This window comes from Euprymna scolopes, chromosome 11, assembly GCF_053919585.1.
Source record: "Euprymna scolopes isolate OS-2025 chromosome 11, ASM5391958v1, whole genome shotgun sequence".
Classification (NCBI taxonomy): domain Eukaryota; kingdom Metazoa; phylum Mollusca; class Cephalopoda; order Sepiida; family Sepiolidae; genus Euprymna; species Euprymna scolopes.
Window position 1 is genome coordinate 100816129 of NC_136492.1, and position 12502 is coordinate 100828630.

The window sequence follows — 12502 nt, forward strand, 5'->3', positions numbered from 1 at the left end:
TACAACTATATTTTTTCCATTTGAGATGAAACTCTTTAAAGGATGTCTATTTTTATTGTGCAAAATCTTTTTTATTTTCTTTTAGAAATAAACTAACAAAATTATGCATTTTGGCGAACCCGAAAAAGCTTGTCCCCACCTCTCTATTTTTTTTTATTTTCGTCTTTTATTTAATTTTTTTCAGTAAATTATTATAGAATGGACGCTAGTCTACCAGATTAAAGAAAAAAAAAAAAAAAAAAGGAAAAATTAAAAGAAAGGTCAATATTTAAATATTGTGTTCAATTCTAATGCAACGTAAATCGATCAGCTATTTTAGAACAAACTTTTTTTAGGACACATTTTGCGAATTTAGCTTTTTTTAAAAGTAGTTTAGCCTTTTTTTTATTTTAAAAAAGATTATTTAAAAAGCGAAATTCAAAAGTGATTACACTGTTTTAAAAAGGCTAATTTTGCGAAATTTGGCCTAAAAACGTCAAGTGGTTCTAAAAAAGGTGATCTGTTTACTAGAAAGTTGAATTAGAAATTGAGCACCCTCTATTTAAATATTGACTTTTTTTTAATCTCTTTTATTTATCATTTATTTATTTTTTATAATCTGGTAGACTAGTTTCCATCAGATAATAATCTGCTGAAAAAAAAAAAAAATTATTATTATAACTACTACTATTACTACAACAACAACAACAACAACAACAACAACAACAACAACAACAGGCAATAATAATAATAGTAGTAGTAGTAGTGGGAGAGGGGAAAAGCTTCTTCAGGTCCGACTGGATTTTTTTAATATAAAATCTATGCGAAACTACTTTGCTTTCCTAGAATTTTCACTTTCATTAATGAAAGTGGGGAATTTTTCTGAACTTATAAAAACATATTTCCAAGGGAGAGAACTCTAAATAAGACCCATTAATAAAGAAGAATGACAAAATATATTGGTGCTCCTCCTCCGTTATTAGAGCTAAATTCGAAATATTGCATTTTAAATCAAATCAATGGTATCTAGTTAATTGTCATGTCGCCGTAACGAACATATCCAAAAATTACGAAAAACAATAATGTAGAAAATCAAAACAGTTTTCGAAGATAATTAGCGAGAACTGAGTTTTACTAAATTGGCCTTATAAAATAATTACCCCAACCCTGTTACGATTCGAGCTCTCCTATTTATTTATTTTTTTTTTTTATCAAAATTCAATTTTCGTTGATTTTCCTAAAAAGCTATATACTATATTCAATATTTCGATTTTCGAATTTTGCTCTAACAACGAAGAAGCACCAATATATTTACATCCACATAGCAATAAAGTACTGAATTAAGATAAAAATACTAAAAGTAAATAAATAGGAAATAATATTGTTATGGCGAGATGAGCAATTCAATTCACCGCCGGAACTTTTTATCGAAAGAACATTATCACCAGTCATCGGTGGTGAGAGCCTTCCCTGGGCGGGAACACTTAAAAACGTAACATGCTGTCTCTGTAAATATTCTCAATAAACTTCTCTATTTCTTTATTAAATTCAGAACCTCTTTATCCATTTATTTTACTTGTGGAATACCTTAATACCTTTTCTTGAATATCCTTTTATTACGGCCACCCACCGCATGATATATCAAATATATAGATGAATATCTTACAATCCCACTTAACATACGCCACGGTAACATATACTGGGTGCTTTCTAACAGTATTTTGCATAATTTTTTAAATTTTTCAGTCATTATCAAAGCTTTAACTATTAAAGTGTCAATTCACAGCTATTTTTCTTGTTCTCACCTAACGTTCGACACCATATGTTTTTTTCAAACTGAATTTAAAGTGAGTAAAACCACTATAAACATTTCCAGATAAGTAGAAGAGTAATTACTCTACTTTTGTGCAGTTAAATACACCTAAAAAAATGCATTCACTTCTTGTTCTAAAAATAACAAATAAATAAAAACCCAATTATGCATGCAAACAAAAAAGATAAATTTCAGAGGCACAAAGACTTTAAAAAGAAATATGCCCACACAAATTCTGTGGGGGAACAAAACTTAAAATGCGTTTTGTTCGGTGGACATAGTAGAAAGCATACCACATGACAAAAGAGTGCACTTCTTGGCCAATCACCGCTCAGAGAAAGACTTAATTTTCAAAACCTTTTTTCTCACATCGCCTGGGAGCCGATCGACAAATACTTAACGAATTCACTCACTCACTCATTCACACTTAGCACTCCATACTCTGCATTCTTCACTCTTCGCTCACTTCTCTGTTCACGTCAACAACTCCGTTGATATGTATTTTCTGCTATCCATATGCACGCACACACGCACACACACACACACACACGCAGAAGCGCTTATCCAAACGCACGATGCACGGTGAATAATGCAGATATTCAGCCGCACGCAGGGACATTTACCTTCTTTATTTCTCCTAGTACACATAAAAAATTTTCGCTTTTTTTTTTTTGTCAAAACAACGAACAGTCCACTAACTTTCACATTTGCAAGAACTGTCTATCCAGACACACCTTTTGGACACTAAAAAATGATTCGTTTGTTACTTGTTATTTTTGTGTAAATAAACAGCGTTTATTTCCCATGTTTGACTTTTATTTTATTTTATTTTATTTGTGGTGAAAAAAGGGATCTTATGAGACCTGAGTACCACTGCAACTGCATTTCTGCTAACATTTATTTCTTTTATATTTGAATTTTTGATAACTTATTCGAATCTCTGTGGATTGTAAAACATACCTTTTTAGATGATTACGCCTGAACATATTTTCAGTGAGATGTTTTTTTTTTTTTTTTTTTTTTTTGCTTTTTTTGGTTATTTGGAATGTCAACCTACTGGACGACGGGCCTGTACAAGAGTGCTTTTGCTTTGCCTAGCTCCTAAGAATTGCTTGTTTTTCACCTTTTTTTTTTTTTTTTTTTTTTTTAAATTTGTTTTCCGAAGATTATCATAGATTACAAAAGTATTATATTAGCCGAAAAAAAAAAAAAAAAAAAAATGAAAAATGAATAAATAAATTTAATGACTTTTAAGGGGATTCACCTTCTACTTATAAAGTTCTAAACACGTGACACATCGATAAAGAAATGAATAGTAAGTCGAGTAGCAATGAAATAAAACGTTATAACCAAAAAGTGAACCCTCTTCTTAAAAGTCATTAATTTTCATCGAAAAAAAAAAAAAAAAGTGTAAAACACGCATTTTAGCACGGCCACCGAGAGTAAGCCGTGATTTTAGGGGGGTGGCCACTCACTGTTCTAAGCGAGGTAACTCTATTTTACTTATAATTTTAAGAAAAAATTATTTTTTTTCAACTACTTCATTTAATCATTAAATGAAGTAGTTGAAAAAATTTTTTTAATGTAACAAAGTTTTAAAGTAAAATATTATCATTTTTCTTAAAAAAAAAAAATTCGAGTAAGTATAAGAAAAAATGATTTTTTTTTTTAACTACCTTAGTAGTAGGGTTACCTCGAAATTAAAATTCCGAATAATCCGCTTTTTATAACGTATAACGTAAATCGATTTTTTTTGTTTTATTATCCGATTTTAGTTTTAAAAAAAAGAGGTACTTTCACAGCTTAATCAAGACATTAAAAAATGAAAATATAAAAAAAAGTTTAAATTGTACGTATCCGTTATGTTCTCCGAAAAAAAATTTCACTTAATTTCATCAAGTAGTTTTTGTTTTACAGCGAAAAAATAATTTATGATACTGAGCAAAAGGTTCGATTTTTAGATCTTCAGTTCAGATACGTACACTATAACCTTTTTTGGATATTTTCATTTTTTAATGTCTTGATTAAACTGTACAAGTGCCCAATATATATATATATATATATATATATATATATATATATATATATATATATATATATATATATGTTTCGTGGTTAAATTTTAAATAACCCCTTCTATATATTCCTTTTGTCAAACAATAAATTCTTAAATCGAATATATGTCTCTATATGTTTTTTTTTTAGAATTTAAAATTTAACCACAAAACTTATATATTGCTCTATTCTTAAATATTGAGCTTTTCCTTTTTAGCTAGGATTTCCTTGAAAGTATATATGTATATATATATATATATATATATATATATATATATATGTATATATATATATATGTATATATATATATGTATATACGTTGTTTGGCTGTGGAATTTATTATATACAATCTCTCACATCTGAAAATCCCATCATAAGTTGCTCGCTTGGTTAGTATTGCTGGATGGCATCGTCCTTTCGAGTTAAAAATTCTACTTGTGAGACATCAGCTTGGGGTTATTAGCTGGTTGGATGACCGCGTCCCTTGTTGAGACGAAGTAGGTTCATTTCACAGTCGGATTTCGGCGCGGTTTGCTTGATCTGTGTTGGTTAATTGAAATTCTCAGTTGGTAGAGTGCTTGCCTTGCATGCAAGAGGCTCGGGTTTCGAATCCTGAGTTCGGGGTGTCTAACTGATGAGCCCAAATGAGGGTGAAACTCGAGTCTTGGGATTTCGGTTCTTTGACTGTCATGGCTCTTATGGGCTGCGACGTTGTTTGGCTGTGGAATTTATTATATATATATATATATGTATATATATATATATATATATGTATATATATATATGTATATATAGTTATGTCTCGGAAGTAGAGTGAAAAGCACATCTTATTTTTCTTTTATTAATATTATTTTTTTCCTTGTACACATGTTTGTGAATTATTCCATGGATTTCTGCCTTTGGATTATTATGGACCATCTTCTTCCAATTACGGGATTTCCTTGGATTTTACTTGTACAAATGGAAATTCTTTTAACTTTCTTGAAGTTTTACATTTGGATTTTACCGTCACTGGATTTGTTATCTTCCACCAGACTATCCATTAATGTGTAATCACCTTTTTCTTTACCATATTCCCTCTGCTTAACTTATTTTGTTTTCAAGTAAGATCTTTGACTTACTTGTTGTTTCATCAAATACTTCTGCATGCAAAATCCGATCCTCATTTTGCTAATTCCTACCCTCTGATGAGAAGGAAAGCATTTCTTTGAAACTCCGTGGATTAAGGACTATCCATTTATCTAGTGTTTCCTTTTCAGATTAAATATGTTATTAACTCATTTCAAAGTGTTTTTTAACATATTTTATTAATTGTTTGCTCATATTATAAGCTCTCCTATTTGGTTTTATCGAGCTTTTATATCTGGCTGAGATAATTTTATGAATATTAATTCTTTAATATTTATAATTTACTTTAATTTTACCATTTTGGAACATTTTGGTAAATTGAATTGTAATTTTCATTATATATATATATATATATATATATATATATATATATATATATTTCGGTATGTTAAAATTTAATTTAATTAATAAATTTAAAAAAAAAACTGATAAATATTTTTTCAGAGATAATTTTATAAATATTAATTCTTTAATATTTATAATTTACTTTAATTTTACCATTTTGGAACATTTTGGTAAATTGAATTGTAATTTTCATTATATATATATATATATACACATATATATATATATATATATATATATATATATATATATATATATATATATATATATAAATATTTCGGTATGTTAAAATTTAATTTAATTAATAAATTTTAAAAAAAAACTGATAAATATTTTTTCAGAGATTTTCAAATTTGATTTATTCGGACTTGATACTCAAACAAATATTTGGTGAGGAGGAGGAGGAGTTCAACATTTTTTCGCTTTCTTTTTTCTTTTTTTTTTTTTTTTTCGCTTTTTACAATTTTTTAAAATTCTTTTAGATATTAATCTTGGTCAAACACGATGCACATTTAGATGTCTACTAAAAAAAAATATATGATAAGCCTCTTTTAAGAAGCATAGGATTGTTTTGTTTGTGTTTTGTTTGTGTTTTTTTTTTGTTTTTTTTTCCGGGCATTTTATCCATACTTGTAAAAACATCTCCATATTTGAAATTTACATTATTGCCTTTGTCTTTTCAAAAGCTTCTAATAAAGAGTTCTCTCCCTTGGAAATATATTCATAAAAAGTTGTTTTTTTTTTAAATGCTCCACTTTCATTATTAAAAGTGAAAATTCCAGGAAAGCGAAGCAGATTCACATGAATTATTAGAAATGCATAATTTTATTGGTTCTTTATTAAATCTACCTCATACTTTCTAAATTATATTTCGAATGTCTATTTTAAGCCAGAATCAATTAGAATATTTTAAAATGCCAAAATTTAAAGGAAAGATTTGTTTTTAAAAAGAAAAAAAGGGGGGGGAACGTACAATTAATATATATATATATATATATATATATATATATATATATATATATATATATATATATATATAGATAGATAGATACTTTAAAGATTTTCGGGCAACTATGAAGTTTAACTCATTGTTGAGGGAAGTAATTCTACTTTACTTAAGAGCTCCGTTCATTTTTTTTTCATACGAGAATCTAGAACAATAAACTAAATATACAAGATCACAGTGTAGTATCTGTTCTGATGTTATTGTTACACTTCACAAAAATTTCTCAGTCATGAAGGATTTCTCCTCCACTTACCGAGAACTGGGACAATTTTTATTTATGTTGCTATCCAGAGTGCTCCTTTTTATGGGAGCTGGATTTTCCCCACATTAAAAACCGACCTTGTGTCTAACTCTACCCTCGTGGGGAGGCTAGTAAATACGAAGAAGAAAAAACGACAACAAAGTCACTAAATCGGCGTGACTTTATTGTGAGAAAACAAAATGCTGTGTAACCATTTTTAAAAAAAAATTTTTTTTACATGAGTTATCTTTTCGAGTAAAAATACATTTTTAGTGAGCAACGCGCTTTAAGTTTATAGTGTGTATGGCTATGTCCAAAAAGGTGCCCGGAAAACTCGTCTCGGGAAAACTCGTCTCCGGAAAACTCGTCTCGGGAAAACTCGTCTCCGGAAAACTCGTCTCGGGAAAACTCGTCCCCTTTCGCTAGATAGGAAAACTGGTCCCTTATTGAATAAATATCGATTGAAAACACATTTTATGATCATTCTTGAAGGAGATATTGCTTTTTAAAATAGACTATAGCCCCCCCCCTAATATTTTTTAAAAATATTTTTACTTGTTTAATGTTTTTTTTTTTTTTTTTTTTTTAAATAAAATCAATTTTCTAAGTGTCCGTTTTCTACCTAACTGGCTAAGTTCTTAGTGGTTTCACTTCTTTTAAAGCGTTTATTATGTTCATACAAAGTTAATTACAATTTTTTTGTTTCTTATTTTAACGATATTTTTTGGAGTCATAAAAACAATAATAAAAAACAAAACCAAAAAATTAAAAAAAACAGGGAGCGATTCGATTTTTCGTTACTTTTTTTGTTTTGTTTTTTAATTATGATAGTTTTTTTGTTGTTATGTTTTTGTTTTCTCTCATGCCAAATGCACTCATGCGTTATTTAAAATTATAATTTTATCAATTATCAACATTTATTGTCGTCCTGTCAAATTTTGCAAAAATTAACTAATAAATTAAAAACGAAATATTTTTTTGGCGCGAGAGATTCCATGTGCTAACAATCTCTCGTTAACTAATTAGTAATTTTTTTAAACTTTTACTTCGAAATTCTAAAATCAATCATTAAGAGAAAAAGTAATCATTAAATAAATTTCTTAATCAATTTTATTGAAAATCCCGCTATCGTTTATCAAGAATCTTTTTAATTTCATTTTTTGTTGGTTGTTTTTCGGAGGGAGATATAGTTTTAACCCCCCCTCTCTCTCCCTCTCTCTAAATTATATTTTTAAAAATATTAAAATTTATTATTTTCTTTTTAAAACCCAATCTCCCTCAGTAATTTCTTTAATTTTCTATTTTTTAGCGATTATCAAGCCCCCTAAGATGTGATACCGGACATTATTTCTCGTTCGGGTTTGTATTACTATACACATAGATTCGAAAAAGTTGTCAAAAAACAAATATATAACAAATAAATGTTATCAAAGGCAAGATAAATTACTTTTCTACCAAACTGGATATAATTTTCGTGTTTTTATTTAATTTAACATGTTTATTCAGCTCGAAAAGCATACAGTGTTTACCGATGTATTGGAAAATTCAAAATTGCGGCCGACTCTCTCTTTAACATGGTAAGTTCGGGGAAAAGGTGTTATAAATAATAAACTAGACAAAATACTATTAAAAAACCACCGAATATATGTCAAGTTATGTCACGGTAACATATATTGAAAAGGTATTATAAATAATAAATTAGACAAAATACTGTTAGAAACTCGCTCAATATATGTTACTGTGACATAAGTTGACATATATTCGGTTGTTTTTTAACAGTATTTTGTCTAGTTTATTATTTATAACACCTTTTCCCGAACTTACCGTGTTTAAGAGAGAGTCGGCCGCCATTTTGAATTTTCCAATACATCGGTAAACACTGCATGTTTTTCGAGCTGAATAAACATGTTAAATTGAATAAAAACACGAGAATTATATCCAGTTTGGTAGAAAAGTAACTTATCGGGTAACCCAACTTATCTTGCCTTTGATAACATTTATTTGTTATATATTTGTTTTTTTAACTACTTTTTCGAATCTATGTGTACAGTAATACAAACCCAAATTTTAATATTTTTTAAAATATAATTTAGAGAGGGGGGGGGTAAAACTATATCTCCCTCCGAAAAACAACCAACAAAAAATGAAATTAAAAAGATTCTTCATAAACGATAGCGGAGTTTTCAATAAAATTGATTAATAAATTTATTTAGTGATTACTTTTTCTCTGAATGATTGATTTTAGAATTTTGAAGTAAAAATTTAAAAAATTAAAAATTAATTAACGAGCACATGGCATCTCTCGCGCCAAAAAAATATTTCGCTTTTAATTTATTAGTTAATTTTTACAAAATTTGACAGGACGACAATAAATGTTGATAATTGATAAAATTATAATTTTAAATAACGCATGAGTGCATTTGGTATGAGAGAAAACAAAAACATAACAAAAAAACTATCATAATTAAAAAACCAAAACAAAAAAGTAACCCTCCCAGTTTTTAATTTTTTTGTTTTGTTTTTTATTATTGTTTTTATGACTCCAAAAAACATCGTTAAAATAAGAAACAAAAAAATTGTAATTAACTTTGTATGAACATAATAAACGCTTTAAAATAAGTGAAACCACTAAGAACTTAGCCAGTTAGGTAGAAAACGGGCAATCGATTTTATTTAAAAAAAAAAAAAACATTAAACAAATAAAAATATTTTTAAAAAAATATTAGCTGGGGGGCTATAGTCTATTTTAAAAAGCAATATCTCCTTCAAGAACGATCATAAAATCGATATTTATTCAATAAGGGACCAGTTTTCCTACCTAGCGAAAGGGGACGAGTTTTCCCGAGACGAGTTTTCCGGAGACGAGTTTTCCCGAGACGAGTTTTCCCGAGACGAGTTTTCCCGGGACGAGTTTTCCTAAATTCGTCCAAAAATTCACTACGCAAAGTTAAGACGCTGGAAGTGGACTCATTTTACCTAAATATGGGATGGAAGTCACTCAGCATTAAACGAAATCCAAAAATTATTTCATTTTTGACAATTCTTGTGCAATCATGAAGCAATAAAAAAAATAATAAACTTTCAGTTTTTACATTTCTATAATTTTTTGTTGTTTTAACACTTTTATTATTTACATTTCTATAAATGGTGTCTTTTTGAAATAATATATTTATGCCTTTCACAAGTTTTATCGCAGAATCATAAATAATGTATAAAAGTTTTTATTAAGACTTCTTTTGTTATGAAATAAAAAGTTTCGGTTTTTTAATTCAATTGAAGATAGCTACTTTGTTTTATGATACACTAGCAAAGATACCCGACCTTTGCATGGGACTTTGCTGTACGCTCGGTCACCAGTTTCGCGGACGAATTTAGGAAGACTCGTCCATGGAAAACTCGTTCATTATTGAATAAATATCGATTGAAAAGACTTTATTTGTTCTTGAAGGAGATATTATTTTCAAAAAAGAATACACACCTCATAATATATTTTAAAATATTTTACTTATTTAGTGTTGTTCTAAAAATAAATTAAAATTGATTTTTCTAAGTGATCGTTTTCTACTTATCTTTGTAAGTTTTTAGTGATTCAATTTATTTTAAAGCGTTTATTTAGTTAAAAAAACAAAACAAGTAGTGCCGAGTGTTACTGTAGAACAAAAAAATGTCGACACGAGAGAATCAACTCTTGGGAGTCTCGAATATTACTCAAAAATAAAAAATTAAAGAAAATACTGAGGTAAGGTAATTCTTTTTTGGAAAGTCAGCACGCCGGGACACAAAAAAGTATGCCAGTGCGGCAAATTTCATTCCGTCATAAAAACAACTTTCTACAGAAAAAAAACAACAACTTATTTTTACATTTTTTCTGTCGAATAAATATTAAATTATATATGAAAAACCACTTTATTATTTTTAAATCCAATAATGGAGCTGAAGTCGATAGTTTTCGATTGTAAAACAAAACTAACTTTTTTTGATAAATCTCTATGTGGTGTTGTATCGCTGTATTTTTACAAGAATGTTTATACATTTATCAAGTGAATAAACATAAAAAAAAAATATATGAAAAAACACGTTTATTATTTTTTAAAAGAATTAAACGTTTAAGAAAAAAAGCCAACTTATTACTCATTGCATAATTTGGATATTTTTAAATAATAAACGTTTTTTTTTTCTTTCATATATATTTTTATTATGTTTATTCGCTGGATAAATGTATAAAAACCATTGTAAAAATAAATTTTATTCTTTTTTGTTCTCTAGAAAAAATAATTTAGCGGTATGCCAAACACAATTTTATCAAAACAAGTCAGTTTCGTTTAAAAAAGAAAAAAAGCTAACTTCATCCCTGTTGCATAATCTTGATTTTTAAAAAAATATTAAACATGTTTTTTCATATATTTTTATGTATATTCGCTAGATAAATGTATAAGCATTTTTGTAAAAATAAACTTTATTCAAATTTATTCTTTAGAAAAAATAATTCAGCAGCACGCTCGCTACACAGAGATTAATCCAAAAAAATTAGTTTTGTTTTACAATCGAAAACATCGACTTAAGAGCAAATGGGAATTCCCCGACGCCTTTTCAATATCTATCTGCTAGAGATTGCAAAAGCGCCAATTCCCATTCCTACATCCTTGATCGTAAAAAACTTAATAATAATAAAAAAATTAAAATGTGAACAAATATCTTGTTGCCACCTCTGGACCGAAGGTGCTTATACAGAATTTAAACCAAACAGATTTTTGGCGAACTAGACCTAAAATGTCGATTAAGTTACACCCCACCTCCAAAGAGACGCGAAAGACAAAAAATATACAAAAAAAAAAAAAAAACAAGAAAAAAAAAAAAAAAACAGAACGGAAATGTCGTCGGTTTTTCATTATCATAGGAAAAGCCAACGAGTACTTATTGTGTAAAAAAAAAAATATAATAAAAAAAAATTAAAAAATCTACTACGTCGCCTGAAATATAAAAATTCTGGGTGCTTATTCAAATTGGCACTTATGGCGGATTTTTCAGCGGATTATTATCAATTTGACACTACCAGATTAATAAAAAAAAAAAAAAAAAAAACAGTATTTAGACATTTGAAAGGAGTGTTCGGTTTTTAATGGCAACGTTTCATTTAAAAAACGTTACTGCGCATTCGCGCGTAGCGTAAACGAAGGCAGTGAAATGGCGGAATATAGTTCCAGACTTCAATGGTTAATATACTACGCAAACAGTAAATTTGTGACGAAAACGGTTATATTTTTTTAAGCACACCGAAATCTACAAGAAAAATATATTTGGAGTTCACACTTTTTCTAAAATAATACCGGCTTTTTTCTCCTGATTAAATTGTTCTTTGTAACGAATAAAATGTTTTGTTTCTGAAAATGACAGATAAATGAAAATAAATAGTTTTTACCTTTAAAATTCGGCTTTCATTTGTTGTTTGTTCAGGCGGGTTTTCACTTTAGGTATAGACACTAGAAGTTTTATTTGAAAAGAATAAGGGAGATGTGGCATGCTGCAAGTGGCGCACTTTTATATTAAACGCGAAAATTCTGCGAATTGTATTCATGCGCAGTTGCGTCATTTTTCCTGGAATTTTCACTTTCATGCGAAAAAGCGATATTTTTTTCCTGGAATTAAAACAAATTTAGTAAAAACGGAAAACTAAATTACGAACAATGTAAACCTTGTTTTAATGTTTGTGTGTGTTTGTAAAAATTACAAAACTTATTTTCTTTTATAACTCCAAAGGAATAACGCACAAACTCCAAAGAACATCCAGAAAGTACTTGTTTTATCGTATATATTAAATATTGCAATTTTATTTTATTATAGACAAACACGTGAAAAGGTAACAAGAAATAAATAAATGTTACGAAGGTAAGTTACTCTTCTACCTACCTAGACAACTTTTGGTGCTTCTACACTT

General features: G+C 28.2%; 1 protein-coding gene across 1 annotated transcript in view; it reads right to left on the minus strand.

Moving 5' to 3' along the window:
• LOC145287999 (NFX1-type zinc finger-containing protein 1-like) overlaps positions 1-12123 on the minus strand; it is a 49012-nt gene extending 36889 nt beyond the window's left edge. Inside the window, 1 exon segment of the mRNA XM_080135998.1 lies at positions 11987-12123. The gene's annotated coding sequence lies outside the window, so the exon portion shown is untranslated.
• Positions 12124-12502: the final 379 nt, after the last annotated feature.